The 19,517-nt window shown below is 41.1% G+C and overlaps 1 protein-coding gene across 21 annotated transcripts in view; it reads left to right on the forward strand.

Annotated features, from left to right (window-relative positions):
• Window positions 1–2,764: 2,764 nt before the first annotated feature.
• The window catches only part of EPB41L2 (erythrocyte membrane protein band 4.1 like 2), a 218,817-nt gene continuing 202,064 nt past the window's right edge, over window positions 2,765–19,517 (forward strand). For 12 of the 21 annotated variants that reach the window (XR_009005263.1, XM_007190851.3, XM_007190852.3 and 9 more), the window contains exon 1: window positions 2,765–2,913. The gene's annotated coding sequence lies outside the window, so the exon portion shown is untranslated. Of the gene's footprint in view, window positions 2,914–3,312; window positions 3,576–3,772; window positions 3,926–9,721; window positions 9,812–19,517 lie in introns of those variants that run through there. The other 9 variants (XM_057528201.1, XM_057528198.1, XM_057528202.1 and 6 more) reach the window with 6 other exon arrangements.

A 19,517-nucleotide genomic window follows, 5' to 3' on the forward strand; every position in this document is an offset into this window, starting at 1 on the left:
GTAAAGAAGTCTGGGTTATCCAGCTAAGAGGCCGCATGGAAAGAGAGAGGCCCTGGAAGATGAGAGTCCATGTAGAGGAGAAATCAGGCTCCCCAGGTGACAGGCAGCACATAGGAGTGAGGCCATCTTGGGTCCTTCATTCACGGTTGAGCCTCCCAAGCTGACACCACATGGAGCAGAGACGAGCCATCCTGCTGAGCCCCGCTTGAATGCCCGCCCCACAGAATCAGGAGCAATACAATTGTTGTCATTAAATTTTGGAGTTATGCAACCACAGTGGAACTGTGGAACTGGCAGTGGAACTGGGATGCATGCATTCACAGGGAAGATGGAGATTGCCTCCATCAGACAGCATGCGAGGGCATTGCCAGGTCTTCTTGCCTGTGCATCATGGAAAGGAAGAGCAGGTTCTCAATCTAGAGCCACCCAGATACTTCCACCTGGTTGGCCTTGGCACCCAGAAGTCACAAAGATAAAAGAATGAATCACCGGTATAGTGAGATAAAGATTCCTTAGGAGCATGCCTGTGTGAGTGAGTTGCTAAGTAACGGCACTAAGGAAGTCCTGGGTGAATTTATAGTCCAAATTGCCAGGCTGGCTTTGCTTGCAGATGGTGCCCAGGATTAAGGCTGTGATGCTAACCTTGGATGTGGTGAATCTCAGGTCTGGTATCTATTCCTGTCTTGTTCTCAGTGTCAGTCTTGCCTGTTAGTCCAGTCTGTCTAATGGGAAGACCCAGACTTGCTCTTATCAGGTTTTTTTTCCTAGGGATTGATGTTCTGGCCTTGTCCAGGCAGCCAGTGTTCCAGCCTGCCTACATCTCTGGATATCACCTGTTCAGGACTTTGTCCTGCTGTCTGTCCATTCCCCTCTTCTTGCCCTGTTAAGACTTGCTTGCCTGGACTACCACCTGTTGTTTACTGACATCTGTATGGTACCATGTTCCATCTGTTTTCTTCACTTCCTTATAGGTCCTAGTATTTGATTTTCCTACCTTCAGTTCCTGCTAGGTCTTCACTGAATCTGCTCCATTCCCTTAAAATGCTGGGGCCAAGTAAGGCTGTGTCCAACACAGAGTATAATTCTTCCACATGATAGCCTTTAGATATTTGATAACAACCTTTCCATCACCTTTAATCATCTATCTCTTTAGGCCAAGTCTTGCTGGCTCCCACATTATCAAGGTCACCCATCTACGGGTATAATTTAGCTTGTCAATGTTCCTCCTAAAAGGTGGTGTACAGAAGTGATTTGCAGACTTCAACAGAGGATATAGTAGGGATATAATTTCCTATGATAAGGACATTATGTTTTATAAATTATGCCTACATTTATGTTATTATATTGCATTGACATTTTAAAGGGGTTTCATCACAGGTAGATGAAGGTTCTGTAGGCCCTAAACCTTATATAACTTTAGGGATTCTTTAAAAAAAATAATAAAATTATGCATATAGTTTCAAGGCCTGCGAGGACTAATTTCATTGTAAATCTGCCTTTAAGTTCGTAATAGTATTGTCTTGTAATATTCCCAGGTCTTCTTTACCAGAACGGCTTTCTGGTCAAACTTCCCCCGTATAGTAGCTAACATACCTTATTAAGTTTTACTTGGCTGCTTAGCATTGGGGGCGTTAAGTAAGTTAACTCACGTGTGGGATTGCGAACAATGCCTGGCACATAAAGCACATAGTAAATGTTAGCTTTTATTATTTTTATTATTCCCTGGCAGGACCTTAGCAAGTAACTTATCTTCCTGACTCTTACTTTTCTCTTTGATGTAATGAAGATAACACTTGCCCTGCCTTTTTCATAAAGTTCCTGTGAGGATCAAATGATAAAATATGTTAATGTGCTTTGTTAACTGAAAATATCATACGCACGGAAGGTATGGTAACTGAGGTTTGATTTGACATTGTTAATTTTAGAAAAGGCTCTGTTTAGGAAAGAAAAGAAGACTTTGGCCGAGGTGCAGTCTCTAAAGACCTCCGTCGAGGTGCGAGGGGGCATAAGGGGAAGAGGTACATGTGTGCCAGATGCTAGAGGCAATGACTTGGACAGCCCGTTTGACATGCCAAGGTTCAGAGAGGAAGAAATAAGTAGAATCTGAAAGAAGGCCATCTAATTATACAAAAGAACGGGGAGGTATCGTTTGTGTGCGTATGTGTGTCTTTCCACAATCGGCCTGAACCTAGGTTTCCAGCCTTCAGCCACATCCTGCTCTGCAATCCAGGCTCCCAGGCCCCCGCCTGGAGATCCTACCCACACTTTGGGTTCAGCATAAAAGCCCCTCCTCCAGTGGGCTTCCCCAATCCCTCCCGTCCCTCCCACAGGAAGAATAAACGGTTCCCTGCCACTGCCCTCTCTGTGAAAGCACTTCTTCCACTCTAGACTGAGTAGAATCTAGTTTTCCCTATTTCTGTATCAACAGGGCCTAGCCTGGGGTAAAGGTTTAGTCAATGGATTCACTTTGAAGAAATAACTTTTGAAAGTTGATAAAAGGGCATTTAAGATCGGGATTCGCGGGTAACAAAGGCTTGCACACAGGCATCAGCACTCATTATCCAGAGCAGCTGCGAGGGCGAGACGCGTCCTTCCAGCGCAGGGTACCCGGCCAGGGCGCGCGGCGAATCCCTCGGGAAGGGTCGCCCGTGTTGGCGCGGGGGCGTGGCCTGGGCACAGGGGGCGTGTCGCAGCCCGCGGGGGTTTCCGCACCCGGTGCGCGTCCGGCGGGGGCGCGGGAGGGGCTTCCGCCGCGAGGGGGCGGGGCTGGCGCGCGGAGTCCTCTGACGGCCTCAGCCAGGGAATTTCAATTTGAAACCTACGGGAGGGAGGAGGCGGGTGCTGCGGCCGGCGGCTGACGCTGAAGCTGGACGGGGTTCCCGCGGCGAGCGAGCTCCTGAGTGCGGCGTCCGGGTAAGGAGGTGTGCGGCGCTGTGGAATGGCGGGCCCGGGGCGGGGTATCCCGGGCCGAGCGTCTGGTCCCTGCGTCTCGGATTTTTCCTGAGGCTGCAGCTGGGAAGCTGATCCCGGGCAGGAAGCGGTGGCGGGACGGTTCCACCAGGAGGGGGAGGGCGGCCGGCTTTGGGGTTTTCTGCGACTCCCTGTCTCCTCTCCTACTCGTTCCCGCCCCGCGGACCGGGTCCTGTTGTTGCTCCAGGTCGGATCCCTGCTTCCCCGCTCCACTGCGGTCCCCCACTTCTCCCTTCTCGGGAGCCGGGGCCGCGTCTCGTCGGCGCCGGGAGAGGTGGGGGCCTGGTGAGAACTGCGCCGGCCCCGCGGGGGTGCGGTGGGCTCAGGGTCACGCGTCCCGGGCCCCGCGGAGCGGCTGCAGGAGGGATCCGGCTCCATCCTGGGCGCGGGCCGCGGCGCGCGAGCCTGTCCCAGTTCGGAGCGGCCGTCCTCCTTCGACTCCTGGCGATGAGCGCGGGGGCTCGGGGTACGCGGCGGCGGCGGCGCCCTTCTGGAGGATAATTTTGGGAGACGAAACGTAGGCGAGGACGTCGCGCGTCCCTCGGCCGGCCGCGCGCGTGGGCGCTGCGTGGAGCCGGGCGAGGGCTGCGTCAGCCCCAAGCACGGTGCGTGTCCGCCGCCGCCGCCGCCGCCGCCGCCCGCTCTGTCCCGCAGGACGGGTGCGACCTGGCCGGTACGGAGAGAAGCGCAAGTTTTGCTCTCTGATCCTTGCAGTCCCAGCACTGAGGCCATCTCACCACCCATGGCTTATTTTTCTCTTCTAGGTTTGAGGGCAGAGGGTTGGGAGGGTTGTTAGTTGAGCTGCAGGGGAAGGACCAGGAGGAGAACAGAACAGAAAGAGCAGCGTTGGAATCGGAGTCTAAATCCCCAGTCCCAGACGCTGCCTGTGGCAGCCGGGATGTCTGCTGGAAGCCGTCGGTCATCATGCTTCCCGAGATCGCTCATCTCCCTTGAGGTCAGGTTTTTTGGTGAAGTGAGAAGAACTCTCGCCTAGAGTCTATTATTTGGGGGGGGGGTGTCTCTTTGTGGAGCCCTCCCTATTGACCTAGGACGCCTTAAATTGCATTCCTTGTCACCACCACCGCTGCCCGTTTTTAAGAGCCCTGGTGGGGTGCGAGGGAAGGTAGAACCTAGAGGACCTGTGGATATATTTTCTCTTTTCTGAATCACATCTTTGCCTCAGTTTTCTGAACTTCTCGCATCTGAAATGGCACGTGTATGCTAGACGTCTTGTTCTTGTTACTGTTATTTAACCTTTTTAAAAAAATGAATCTTAACAGTTTTTCCTTTATTCTTCCGTTTTATTCAGTGACCTTTTAATTTTTTCCCTTGTTTTTTTCTTCTCACCGGAATCTATTATTTCTGTATCCTCTATTTATATACTGTATTGAGAATTAGAATTTTAACCCGTGTCCTATCACATTTCCCATTGGATTTAGGACTTGAGGGAAACTGAGTCAATTTCTTGGCCAAAGGAGCTGGAATTTAGAATTCTCAGTCTTTGAACAGGTTTTACTGGGAAACGAATAGCACTTAATCCTATTCAGTTTCTGTTTGGAGGGCTCTTTGCTGTGAGAAATCACTGGATTGCTATTGCAGCCACTGATATTGCAGTGCAATCTTGGATTGTGATAAGGGCCAATTCAATATATCCGTCAGGCTGACACAACTTTTAAAGAGTTAGGCTGTGTCACCTGTCAGAGTTCCAGGGATCAGTCCTAAAATTCAATTTGAGAATCACCATCAAACCTCAGATATCTACTTCATAGAGGTTATTGGAGAACTGTACAAGTGGTAATGGCTTGGAACAATGGCGTGGATTTAGGGCTAATTTAATCTTATCCTGTCTTCCTCACTTCTTGGGCAGAATTCCCACTGAAGTCAGTAGTGGTCTTGTGTGCAGAAGGACTGCTGAGAACAAGAGGCTGCTCATTTAGATTAGCGGGAGGGGACAGTTTCTTTCCTTTTGAAACATCCCTCTTTAAGAAAGACCTAGTCATAACAGTGCTTTAATCTCTTATCTCTAGTCAAAGTAGTTAGACCTTCCAGAGAAAATACGTGGATGAGTTGAGCCCCCAACTTCAGATTCTTGATACCTAAATTGAATGGGGATTGCCTAAAACGGTTAAAAGTGATAAAAAATATCATTTAACGAATTTCAGTAAAATTATTACTAACTTCAGTAAAAAATCTAAATTGCTATAGAATATTCTCAACTGGGTCCGTATATTAAACTGGGTAAATATACAACTGGGTATGTATATTAAAATCTGAAACTTAATTCCAAGTAGAAAGAAGCAGATTTGCAGATTTAGGGGACAAATCTGAAGAGGGCTCACCCCAAAATAACTATGGAAATATAAAACGAGAATTCAGATAGCCCTTGCTGTATTTGGAGAGGTAGGTTTTAGTACAGTTTGTGTGTGTACAGGCTTTAGTGATTGTCTGGGCTCATCATTAGATTTGGAGGTTTCTAAGTTAGTTTTGTGCTGATCTGAGTTGGTGAGCTTGTTAGGTCCTTTGCTTCTTAACTAACGGTCTTGTGGTTTACCCTTTCCAAATTACCAGTTCGAAAGGATTGAGTTTAGAAAACCTATCCAGTCACCAGATCTTAAAAATAGATTTTTAAAAATCTGAACCGTGTCCACGTGGACTTCCCAACCACTTGCTTTCAACTAAAAATACTTGCAAAGATGACAAAGCAGTCTTCAACCAGAATATTTATTGGTAAAATTACTCTGTAATTTAGTAATATTGTATAGTTATGTTTAAGGTCGGGTTTTGCCCTGAATCACCACTCTCATATAACTGACTAGAGAACTACAAAGGTTCTATCTTTGCCGCTTTATTTAGGAATGTGGAGTTTATATTTCATATAGCAGAATGCTAAATATTTTTGAAGATTTGCTTTTGTTTCTGTTTCCACAGGAAAGTATGGGCCTTTTTCTTTGTTTTTTGAACTGAAGTAGCCTATTTAAGAGCTATGTGTGGACTTTTTGGAAAAGTATGAATTACTAGTATTTTTATAAGGCAATAAAATAGTTTATAGGGATCAATACTGCTGAGAATCAAATTTTGCATTTCTAAAAGTCTGTATTGTTTACTTGGGGAAAACAAAGGAAATATGGGGGAAATACCTCCCTACCCCACCTTTATTTAGAAATATTTCCAGTGGCCTTGTTTGTTTTTTTCAGATTCAGAATTACTGTACCTAACCAGTGGGTACCCTTACACATTTAAAAGCCTCAAGTAAATGTTTATGTTGGCTTCAGTAGTCAGCAAATACTAGCCAAACACTAATTTACTGCCCTTTTATAGAATCTTGGAATCTCAGGGCTGGACCTTTAGGAGTCAGCAAATCCACTCTCAGCCCTTTCGCCCTCCCCCCAACACACAAACATTTCCAGCCTCTTTGGAAGGCCTGGTTAATAGAAGATTTGTATATGATTCCCCCACAGATTCCAGACAAAGCATTCTTTGGGAATGCCATTTTTTGGCACAAACCAGCAACCTGATAGTCATAAGATTTCTATCATTACTCTGACTGAGCAGTGCCCCAAACTAAAATCTAAAATGGAGTTAATGCCTGCTATCATTAACTGGAGGGGAATGGCCTCCAAGTGTAAATACTACAGTTATTTAGATGTTACAGGTAAGCCAAAAAGGAAAGAAAGAAATCATTTTTTAAAAAATAAATTTATTTATTTTATTTTTGGCTGCGTTGGGTCTTTGTTGCTGCACACGGGCTTTCTCTAGTTGCGGCGAGCGGGGGGCTACTCTTTGTTGTGGTGTGCGGGCTTCTCATTGCAGTGGCTTCTCGTTGCGGAGCACGGGCTCTAAGCGTGCGGGCTTCAGTAGTTGTGGCACATGGGCTCAGTAGTTGTGGCTTGCGGGCTCTAGAGTGCAAGCTCAGTAGTTGTGGCGCACGGGCTTAGATGCTCCGTGGCATGTGGGATCTTCCTGGACCAGAGCTCGAACCCGTGTCCCCTGCATTGGCAAGTAGATTCTTAACCACTGCACCACCAGGGAAGTCCCAGAAATCATTTTTAATGTCAGATAGAAATAACTGAGATAGTAATAACTAATGCTTTTTTTTTTAGTTTTTTCTATAAAGTACGTGTATTTTGTACGAGAGAGGGAATACATATGTAGAGTTATGTGAAGTACCTATAACATTATGTGTACTTAATAAATTTGATGAATCAATTCGTTGAAACTTTATATAATATATTGGAGGCGCTTTTAATTAGGATTCTTTGAAAGTTGGAGTTAAATTTGTAGAACCTGGTACTGTTTCATGTAGAAATGTCACGTAGGTTATATTTCATAGAGGTGATTTGCTTTTCTTACTCTTGGGTGTTGTTTCCCCTTGTTTTGTGGTTGGCTTGATATATGTGGGTTTATTAGATGCATGTTTTTCATGTCTAGAAGGGTTGATAATCTATATTTCCCTAAATATCTAGTTTTGGAGATAACATTGATTTTAATGAGAATTTTAGTGGTTTTCTCATTTTTTAAAGTGATGTCGCTTTCCCTTTAGCATAGGGTAGACCTCAGGTGGCTTATGGGTGCATTCATACTGCTTATGCTTTTTTTCAAAGATTGAATTTGGACTAATTTCATATTCTTAGTTACTTTTAAAGTAGAAATATATTTTCATATCACACATACTTCTCTGCTTTTTTTTTTTTTTTTTTTTTTTTACTTCAATGTATTAGAGCCGTAAAGGTCTAAATTCATTATAGATTGCCTCACAAATAATCTTTATGGTAATATGGGATTTACTTGAGAAATAAGAATTATCTTTTTATTTGCTCTGAGAACTATCATAAGTAAGGTTTGCTTTAGGTAGCCAAGCTGACACTTCACATATGTGACTAAATTGAACGTCATGGGGATGGTTTCAGTTCTTTCCAGGTTAAGAACCAGAGGGCATGGAAAGAGTTCTAAAGTGATTTTGTCACTTGTTCATCTGTAGGACCTTGTTGTCTGGGTCAGGTAGGAAGTTCATTGTATTTAAACTAAATCATTCATGCTTTTACCAAAAAGCCAGTTTCCTCTTGCTTTTCTCTTTTTATGGCCTATTTATCTACCTCCATGAAAGAATTTTCAAATACTTAAAGACTTATGTTACCCTCTAATTTCCAAGAAAATCGTGATTTTAAAAACTTTTCACATAAGTCTGATTACCAAGTCTCTAATCATTTTTTCCAAGCCCTGAATTCAGGTTTCCAGACCTCCTGATGAGATTTGCAGCTGGACCTACCACCATGATAACAGCAGTTCTGAATTTAATCATATTTTTGAGTTTCCTATATTCTATCAATATATGTACACATCCCAGTATCCTGAAGATACTAAATGAATATGTAGTTTAAACTTTGCCATAATTCTTAGGTCTTTTTTCCTGTTTTCTAAATAGTCTACTTGTTTTTCACCCTTGATTCATCCGCCTAGGGTACCAGAAGGGAGGGTGAAAATCATTTAGTTTAGATTTTTGACCTTGAGGTGGGAAGTGTGGGGTTAGTGGGAAAGGTGTTGCCCAGGGTGGCCTCAGGGGTTCATGAACTGACTGAGACTGTTAAGTAAAGTGGTGTGTGTGTGTGTGTGTGTGTGTGTGTGTGTGTGAGAGAGAGAGAGAGAGAGAGAGAGAGATTTGGGGGAGCAGAGTTTGAAAAACAAAACGTTGAAAACTGCTGATGTAGTTCTATTATTAATTTTTGAGATTAGAGAATCGAAGTCTTACGAGATTTTCTGTTTTTTTTCATGTTACCCCATTGCACTTTCATGCCCCCACTATTGTGCTTATTTCCTTTCAATTCTTTTAGTTGTCCGATTTTAGCCAGTTGTCAAGGTTAAACTGAATTCTGATATAACATTGGCCTCGTAGTTTCTTACCTTGAACTTAATGAATGTCTTTATTTCCTCACAATTTTCTTTGATGGAAATATTAATTAGAAGGGATCAGTAACAGGTGCACATTGTGGTGCTGGTTAGAATGCCGCTTATGCCAGTGGAGCCTTGGGTAAATTATTTCTCAAGGCCTCAGTTTCCTTATCTTCACTGTGGGGGTGAACAATCATAACCTACCTCAGAAAGTTAGATGAGGATTAAATGAGCTAGTGCTTATAAAATGCTTCACGCAGTGCCTGGCTTCTGTGAAAATTGTTAGGTTAAGAAAAGACTTAGTGGGTTGCTTGTGAAAATGTGGTAAGCAGTTTTTTTTTTGCAGTGGTCAGGAATAATTATCTGTGTGGAAGTAGAGTCTTTGATATGAAACTGTAATTTCCTATGGTGATCACAAGTTAAAACCACTTTTTAACAATTTCAATATGGTATCTCTAGAATTTTTTTAACTATCCACTGCTTTTGGCAGTACTTAAAAAAGCATATAGATGGCAAAACTGTTTGGATCTAATTTCAGCATCACAGAGAGGTGGTAGTCTTTTTTGTTATGTTGCCTGAGGTAGCTGATTCGGAGTGTAAAACTTGTATGCATATGCTATATTATAACTTCCTCTCTCTACAGCTTCAGTGAACTTGCTGCAAGAAGGCTGTTAGTGGAATTTTTATTGATAGTGTTTAAGTCTCTGCATGTGACACTAAAGTGTGACCTTTTCACATCCAGCACATCTTTTTGTACCTGAAATAGATCTGCGGACATATTTTTCCCCTAACAGAGTGTTTTAATTTTAAATTAGTTGACAACATTAAGAAATCAGGAGGTTTCACAGAAATATCTTTCTTTTAGGTTTCTCTGGGAAAATTGGAGGACCTTGGCAACACTGGGCCCACGCTCCTCTGTTACAGCGCTGAGGAGTTCCTGCCCCATCTCACACAGGTCATCTTCCTACTTTGCCGAAGTCCCGCCCATTTCCTTTTGGCTTACCGCTGGACCTTTTCATGCATTTGCGTTAGATATATGGCCCCTCTAGACTATCCAGTTTGCATCTCTTTTACTAAATACCAATTTGGAAGATGCAAAAATGACTCGATCTATATGACCTTCAAGAAGGTGTTCCTGGCAGTGGGGCTTTTCTACCTCTAGGGCCAGCAGTCATTTCCCACCTCTCCCTTTGTGAAGGCTGACCTCTGGGTCACTGTCAGTCATGGTTTCTGGAGCCCAGCATACAGTAGGCCCTCGGTCACACGTGGAAAGAATGCTCTTTCTAGTTTCCTCCCAGACTTTGTGACTCCTTCTCAAAACAGATTGCCTGGTTCTCTGAAGCCTACTGTTACACTACTGCAGCCTATAGCTGTACCTTATTTGTATGTTATTTGGATTTTTTAGATGACCTTTTTTTCATTTCATCTTTTAATATTTTAGTATGTATCTCTAGAAGGTAACTCTTTTGTAAACATGATTGGAATACCACCATCACACTAAAAATTCCTTAATATCATCAAATATTCAGTTGTTGATATTCAAATCTCCAATTACCTCAAGTATCAATTTTTGAAAAAGTTTGTTTGAATCCAGATCCAGTTAAGATTTACATGTTATAATTGGTTGTTGTATCTTTTTTTTTTTTAACTTTTTATTTAATATTGGAGTATAGTTGGTTAACAATGTTGTGTTAGTTTCAGGTGTACAGCAAAGTGATTCAGTTATACGTATACATGTAACTATTCTTTTTCAAATTCTTTTCCCGTTTAGGTTGTTTGGTTGGTGTTTCTTTAAAGACTGATATGCTCTAGTTTCCTCTTCATCTCTTATTTTTCCTTGCAGTAGTTTGTATGTTGAAGAAACTTGATTAGTTGTTCGGTTTGGTTTTTCACAGTCTGAATTTTGCTGATTTCAATCCTCTAGTGTAGTTAACCTGTTCTTCTGTCCTCTGTATTAGTAGTTGGAGCTAGAAAATTGGCCTAATTCAATTTATTTTCTTTCTGTTTTTCTTTTCTTTCTTTCTTTTTTTTTTTTTTCTTTTGTAACATTCCTCCATGATTTAGGCTTCTATTTGACACTTCTTGCTTGCTTTCCATCCAGGCTTCATCCTGGCTTCAGGTGCTGTCCCATTAGCTTCTTTGTCTTCTTTTTAACCTGTGCTGGACAGGTGCATTTTACGCTAGTGGCTCAGCTTTGTTCTAGGTTCCATTGTATGTAATGTGATAAGGCCAGAAACATTGATAATAAACAGGTGAAAAAGGAAGAAAAGTAACTTTTGGAGCACAGATGATAAGTCAGCTACTGTAGTTGGTGCTTTATATATTATATGTTAATATCCCCAATCCTTCTTACAGCAACACCTTGAAGTAGCTGGTACGCTCATTTTACAGATGAAAAACTGAGGCTTAAAACCAGAATAATTTGCTCAAGGGCACCCAGCTTGTGTGCTGCTAAAACTTCTGTTTCTTCTGCAGGGGAGGGTGAATTATTGCTTTTAATTGTTTGATGCTGTTACTCTGTAGAACTTGAAGATTTTAGGAATTTGTTGGCATCTACAATATCTGACTTAGCAAAAGATAAGCTTTCTTTCCTAACTGGTTTCTGCCTCCTAGTTTCTTTTGTAAAGGTGTGATTGTGAAGCAGAGTACTACTGTTAGTTGTGTGATTCTTGAATCAAGCTGGAGTGGTGAGTACCCTTCATCTTGTTTTTCACGTTAATGTAGTGTTTCCAGGCTGATGTTTCAATGTAAGAAAAATGTCCCAGGGTATAAAACACGTCAAAATAAAATGTGTGCCTCCTTCCCTTTCAGTTTTTTTCTTTCAAGCAGTTTTACACTTTTTGCTACTTCATTTGCAGTGCAAATAGCATTTCCCAGGGTGCTAGTATATGATTTAGAAAGTCAGGTAATGGTGTACGCATTATAAGGAAAAGCAGCAGACCCCTGCCTTTCATGTCCCTTCATGGCAGATTTCTGCTCCTCAGAGGCAACCGCTTTCAGTTCTTTTGGTTTTATTATCTGTGTGTTTTGTTTAAAACCACGATATTCTTGCTTTTTTGCTTTTTCTATTCTAGACAGTAATAGCTGTTGACTTTCTACCTTGGTTGGGGTTAGCCTCCTTTACAGACTCCCTTTTCCTGTGCACAGGTGCACACTCTTCTCTCCTTCCACAGCACATGTAGGCAACAGCTGAGCTGTGTATAGTGCTTTGATTGCATATACTTTCTTTTACAACTTTTTGTTTTATCCTGAAGTCTATTGCCAATTTTTTTCTTCATTTGTATAGTTTTCTTAGTACCTACCCTAAATTTAGCTCTAAACTTTGTTGAAAACTATATGGCAAACCATTTTCTTTTTTTTTATTAAGGACATGCTTCCTGGACTGGTTATTTCTAGAACTGCTGTGCAGCTGTATTCTGGGAATTGCCCTTTTCCTCTCTTCCTGGGCTCTCGGGTGCCTGGGCTTCGTGTCTCTTTCTTATCTCTTACTTTACGTGGGTGCGTCCTCCAGTAGTTTCCCAAGAAAGTGCAAGTGGAAGGCGAATTTCTTGAGACCTTGCAGGTCTGAAAGCAACTTTTTCACTCTTAAAATGCCTCTTTGTACTCTCAGTTTGATTGCATTTATAGTTTGGCTGGGTATAGAATTCTAAGTTAGTGGTTCCTGTCCCTCTGAATTTTGAAGGCGTTGCTCCATTGTATTTTCACATCCCACTGTTCTGTTGAGAAGACTGACTCGATTCTCATTTCTGATTCTGTGTATGTAGCTAGTTTGTTTTCTTTAGAAGTTTTCAGGATTTTATCTTTGAACTTGGTGTTTTGAATTTCATGATGGTGTGCCATGGTATGGGAGTCTTTCACTCACTGTGCTGAGCACTCTGTGGGCCGTTTCAGCTTGGAAACTCTTGTCTTTCAGAAATATTCCACTATGATAATGACTCCCTCTATGTTCTCTGTTCTTTCTGGAACTTCTATTAATTTGGATGTTGAATTTCCTGCTGTGACTTCAGGTTTGTTTGACTTCAGCTTTTTTCTCTCTGATGTCATCCCTTTGTCCTTTTGTTCCCCTTTTCGGGAAATTTCTTCAATGTTTTCTTCTAATCTCTCTACTGAACTTTTTTGCTTTCCTATTTTCGAAGCTGCTCCTAGGCTACTGAATTTTCTTTTTGATCATGTCCTTTTCTTGTTTCATGTATATAGTTTCTCCTGTCCTGCCCATCTTGATGTACCCCTGTGCTTGCTTTCTCTCTGTCGGGAATGCTCTTCCCTCAGATACCTACATAGCTTACTCCCTTAACTCCTTCAGAGCTTTGCTTCCGTGATCATTTATTTGAAAGTACAGCCCTGCTCCCACCCCCTACCCCAGGGTGCCCTAAATCCCTTCCTTGTCTCTTCTTACTAGTGCAGTGTGTATTGCTGAAATCTGATACCCTTATATTTTACTTTTTGTTTATTGACTCTCCCCTCTCTGGAATGTAAGCTGCATGAAGGCAAATCTTTTTGTGTATTTTGTTCACTATTTCCAGTACCTAGAACAGTGTCTGGTGCAGAGTAGGCACTTGGTAAATATTTGTTGACTGAGTGACTGGACCTCCCTGTTTTCTGTATAGAACCTCACCTTTGCCCTCTGAGCACAGAGCCTTTCTTTTTCAGGTGCTGTAGAGTGAATGTCCTGTCTTCTGGCTGCCAAGTTTTGATGAGGGTATGGGTGTGGGTGTGGTTTAAACGTTACTTGTCCTTATTTCCAACAGGTCCCTGTCTTCAACTTGCTCTCCCATCTCAACCCTGAGAGGTTTTTGGAACTTCCAGTTCCTAAGGCTCTCAAGCCTTCTCCAACAATCACATTGTTTTTGGTAGGTCCCCACCAAGATAGCAATGCAAGTTTAGGCTTCCTCTGCTCTGCTAAGTCAGTTACTTTGTACATCTGTTCTCCATCTTCTAAAATTCTGTTGATATATCTCATCTGCTGGCCTGTCCCCTCTCTTTTTTTTTTTTTTTTTTGTGAGTTTGTACCTTTTTTTCTTTAATTTTCTTTCTGTCATTTTAGTGTGCTTTTGGGAACAAGCAGAAATTAACTCATGTTCAACCCACTGGATTTAGGGTTTTAAACTGATAAAAATAAATTTCCAAGATTATTGTGGTACTCACATTTGGTAAAAACTGCAGCCATAATAAAATTGTCCTTTTTCTCATGCCAAATGCTGAGTCAAACTTTAGCAGTATATAGTGAGAGACAGAAAAGTCAGGTGGTTGAGTTAACATCTAGGGTGGATGGGAGTGGGTGACTGATATGTGACTGAATAAGAAAGTGCTTCTTAGGAAGAGCTCAGAAAATGTATTATATTTTTTTCTTGTGATATTTCAAGGATTAGTTCAGTACACACACTTAAAAATTTTATATACTTGAACTATATTTAAAAATACACAATAAAAACAAATTTGGTGAATGTGTATCAGAAATGGCAACCTTATTTTAGAGTTTACTGAGTATCTTAGTTTGTCTGTCTTTAGACTGACTCATGATTGGCATACATAAATTTGAATATTCTTTGACTATTTGAATATTCTTTGGTTATTAGAGGAACCTTTGAGCTCATGTGGGTTCTGCAAAATAGTTTAAGGGTGATAAATTTCATTACTAGAGCATAAATAGAGAGTGGGATTTACACTAATGTAAAGATACACACATTAGCAATTTTTGTGTATGAGTTTTGGGGAAAGTGAAACAAAAACGGAAGGTCTGAATAAGACAGTGACTGTGAGGTCTGAGAAGCTCTAGGAAGATCCCAAGGCTCCTGAGTGCATGTGATTAGTGTCAGTTAAGTTGCCGAGTGGGTTTTAGGGATTTATTAATTCAAATACTCTATTCATTAATGTAGAAGATGTTATAGACAAATAGATCAGGACAGTAGTATCTCCCCAAAATGTGGTGGTATGTTAAAATGATTTGAGGTGGTGTACAGATGAATCTTTTTCTTTTAATGATTAAATACGTGTGCATCAGAAAAATATCCAAGTACTTCAAAACTATGATTACGGGCTTCCCTGGTGGCACAGTGGTTGAGAATCCGCCTGCCAACGCAGGGGACATGGGTTCGAGCCCTGGTCCGGGAGGATCCCACATGCCGCGGAGCAACTGGGCCCGTGCGCCACAACTACTGAGCCTGCGCTCTAGAGCCCGCGAGCCACAACTACTGAGCCCACGTGCCACAACTACTGAAGCCGTGCGCCTGGAGCCCGTGCTCCGCAACAAGAGGAGCCACCGCAATGAGAAGCCCGCGCACCCCAACAAAGAGTGACCCCCGCTCGCCGCAACTAGAGAAAGCCTGCGCGCAGCAACAAAGACCCAGTGCAGCCAAAAATAAATAAATAAAATAAAACTAAAAAAAAAAAAAAAAAAACAACTATGATTACATTGATATTACTTAGTATAAGGCTAAAATAGGTATTTTAAAGTGAGTTGATTTAAGGATAAGTATTACTAAATAATAATACAGTAACTGTTTGGATTTGGCAAAATTATAAAGTAGGTCTGATTACTAAAGTCTGAGAAACTTGGGGCAGGTTTAAAATAAGATTTCTCCTAATAGATAACAGCATAAAACTGTATATGCTGACTGTGGCATAGACTTCTAAGTTTTCTTTTTTAGAAATTAACACTGTTTTTATTTTTAAAGTTTATTTTTTGGTATTCTTTTCAAAATAAGTCCTCAGAACATCTTCTCATTCGATTCTTGAACCAATTTTGTACCAGAGTTCTGACAGGTAAGCAAAGTGAGTTAGGAAGGGGTTAAACTTACTCAAAGCCATTCAGCAATTTAGTAATGGAGCTTCAGGCACGGCCAGGGTCTCCCTGTGTCCAGAGTTGTTCCCTCTACTGTGTCCTCTTTTGATGTTAATGGACTTGCCAATTGAAGTTTTCTTGGAGAATTTAGGAAGCCTGCCAAGTTTTATAGCTGGGAGGGCTGTCCTGTAGCTTTTATATATTTGTATCTTGAACCCTGAAGGTAGACAGAGCTAGGTCTTCCAAAAATAGTTCAATAAATGTGTCAACATTTTCAAATACTATTGAAAAAACAAGGAAGTGGAAGTCCTATGGGATTATTGGAAAACGGTGCCAAATGCTTTCACAAGTATTTGAAAAGCAAATGTGGCTCTGTGGTCATACACTAGACAATATTTAGCCTTCATTTTGGAGCCCATTTTTATATGATAATCTTTTACTTTTCCCCAGTACTCTCTGTTTAATTGCAGACTCTGGGAGAAAAGCTGCTAAATGACCATTTTTCTTGAAAAGTTTTCTTTAATTCACTTCTCTTAGGGAGAAAAAGGCAAACTTCTGTTTTCTTAATAAAATGAATACAAATTGTGTATGGGAAAGATTAGAGTGACAAGTAATGAGTGGGGTCTGTCCACTGACAAAGGAATCAAGAGTTTATCCACGGGCTTGTAACAAGAACTGTTTTTGGATCTTGGCCATTAAAATCAACATCAATAAAGACTGCGTCTTAATTTCCTTAATGCTAAGATTGTCTGTTTTAAATTAAGCACATAAGGGAACGTGAATACATTCTTCCTTCCGAGATCTCTCACCACCCCGAACAGAAAAATAAAGGTGCAGGGAAGATATTCTTCGCTCGTGCAGTTCTGCAGTGAAGGGCTGTCGCTGTGGGCAGCATGTGTAGTGCATATGTGGCTCCTACTTTTCTCCTGATTGAGGCCAGTTCACTTTCATCCTCAGCAGTGCTGCCAGCTTAAATGGAAAGACTCGAGGGTGGAATCTAGAGCATTCTATAGATCTGTGATCTGTGTGTTACTTGCTCTGTGCAGCACACATGTAGCAATGAAGGATAATATGGCTCTTTTTTTTTTTTCTCCCCTCCCCAGTATGGCTCGTTTTTAAAGGACCTTCTTTTTTGTTGTTCTTGTTAGGTTTTTTTAAGCCATGTTTTTACTGTATCTGATTATCTACCGAAGTGTTTTTTTGGAGAAAGAATGTACCATTGTCAGCTATAGAAAAGTATTTTTCTTTTTTAAACTTTTTATTATGGAAACAATTAAAAATATTCAGAAGGAGAGAGAATAGTAGTGTAATGGACCTCGTGTAGCCTCACTCAGCTTTGACAATTACTAGGACACGGCCAATCTTATTGATACACCCCCCCCGCCCCATGATGTTGAAGCAAATTCCAGATAATTTCATTTCATATAATTTCATTTGTAAGTAGGTAAGATTCTCCCCCCCCATTGGCATGTGATCTCCAAAATAAAGTTCATGTTCATTACTGATTTTGTAGAATTGCAGAAATTAGTTCGTTTATGGCACATTCAGTTGTGTTTTGGGGATAAATATCTGAATATTGTGTTGATCAGTGAGAGCAATTCCATCTAAGTTTTAATCAGTGAAAGCAGTTTCATCTAAATGTAGCACTGTGGACTTAGAGGAAATGCTTTAGCCAGTTCTCAAAGGCCTAATTTCTAAACCAAATCTGAACTGACTTTCAAATTCTAGTATATTCTCAAGGTAATGTTGATGTTCTATGAATTGTTTTTCCATGGCTCTTGCCTATGTTAATACTAGATTTTAATGTTCTTTTTAAAATTTTTACATTTTGTTTATTTATTTACTTGAAATATAGCTGATTTACAATGTTATGTTTTAGGTGTAGAGCAAAGTGATTCAGCGATTTTAATGTTTTTAGATTTTTCTTTTTTCTTTCCCTCTCTCACTTCTTCTCTCCTTCTCTGTCTCTTTCATTCTTTTGCTTAGCATAGCTTAGTGGCAATATTTTGGAACCAGACCAAGTGAAACATTTTTTTTTTTTTAGCTGACTGAAATTTAATGGGACTACGCAGTTATGAAATCACAGCAACCTGCCATGTGTATAGTTCTGTGTGGCTGTATAGGGGGGAAAGTATATGCCTTAAACATTCGTCATTGGACTTCTCTGGTGGCGCAGTGGTTAAAAGAATCCACCTGCCAATGCAGGGGACATGGGTTCGAGCCCTGGTCTGGGAAGACCCCACATGCCACGGAGCAGCTAAGCCCGCGAGCCACAACTACTGAAGCTCGTGCGCCTAGAGCCTGTGCTCCGCAACAAGAGAAGCCACTGCAATGAGAAGCCCGCACACCGCAACAAAGAGTAGCCCCTGCTCACCGCAACTAAAGAAAGCCTGTGTGCAGCAACGAAGACCCAACACAGCCAAAAATAAATAAATAAAATAAATTAGTTAAAAAAAAAAATAAAAAACTTAAAAAAAAATTCGTCATATACTAGTTGAGAAATCATACTAGAACGCTGGCATAATAGACAAAGCTGACACTTAATAGTTGAAGTGCTTTTCCTAATTAACAGGCATGCTTTTTATGTTGGAGATAGTTTACTTTATATTTTAATTTGATTTTTTAATTAAAACGTAGTTTAATATATTTTTTGTAAAGACATCACATATTGAATTAGAAAATATTGATAACAATAGAAAACATTTCCTGAATACTTAATATGTGTCAGACACTATTCTATAGGCACTTTTACATATATTTATTCATTTAATCCTCACAGTAACCCTGGGTGGTAGGTACTGTTATTCTAGGTTTGCCTCATAAGAAAACTGAGGCACCACAAGATTAAGTAACTTGCTCAAGGTCACTCAACTAGTTAATGGCAAAGCGGGGATTTGAACCCAGGCCATTTGAGCCTATAGTCATAACTACTTTCCTATATTATACCTGAGAATATGTAAATTCCTCTTCGTACCATGTTTGTACTTGCATTTCCCTCCCCAGAGGAACCATTTTGAACCAGAGCCAATGCTACACTATCGTATGAGGGTATAATTTGATCACTGGGTGGGTATTTTTCATTGAGAAACTTGAAAGCTGTGTTAATGAGATTCTACTCATGTTCCTTTACTGGCTTTAGTTATGAAGGAGAAGAGGGGAAAAGTGGAAGCAAGTGGAAAGTAAAGTGGTAACCGCTGAAGTGTCTTCCTCCCACCCACCCTCAAAGGAACATTGAGCCCATCTGGATTGTTGACAGGTCATAAAGGAGCTTTTGAAGCCAGTACTTCAGAGTACCACTGAATCTTCAGTTGAGTACCTTGAAATACCAGGTATATTGTTGGAACATTGGTCATCGCTGGTCTGTCCTAAAATGTGTAGACTTTTGTGGGAGTTTGTCCTGGGTCTACAGTGACTGGAATTTTAACAAACCAGGTACCTGATACTCTCCCCCCCTTTTTTTTTTGAAAGGAGTGGAGGGTAGAAAAAAAATTGTTCTAGCCCCAAGTTTCAGTCCCAGTTCACCAATTACTAAGCGTGACATTGAGCAAGTGATGTTGCTTCTTGTGTCTGTTTTTCTCTTAAGTGGTTCAGTTGCCCTGACATAAGTCCAAATCCATTTAAGATGTTGTCTGTGGCTCATCCATTTGTCTCTGTTTACGGAGAAGGTAATTGCCTTTCCTTATAGGAAAAACATAGACAAAGAACTTTGGCAAAACATTTGATAATGTTTTCATGGTGTCTTTATGGCAGCATTGGGAAAAAACTGTTTAGTGGAGGGAATCTGTGGTGGTATTTGTTACTGAAATTTTAACCTTTGTCATCTTCTATCCAAAATTTTTTTGCCAGTAATTTTTATGATGACAGACAAGGACTGCTGATC

The sequence above is a fragment of the Balaenoptera acutorostrata genome, chromosome 14 (assembly GCF_949987535.1).
Source record: "Balaenoptera acutorostrata chromosome 14, mBalAcu1.1, whole genome shotgun sequence".
In the NCBI taxonomy this organism is placed as follows: Eukaryota; Metazoa; Chordata; class Mammalia; order Artiodactyla; family Balaenopteridae; genus Balaenoptera; species Balaenoptera acutorostrata.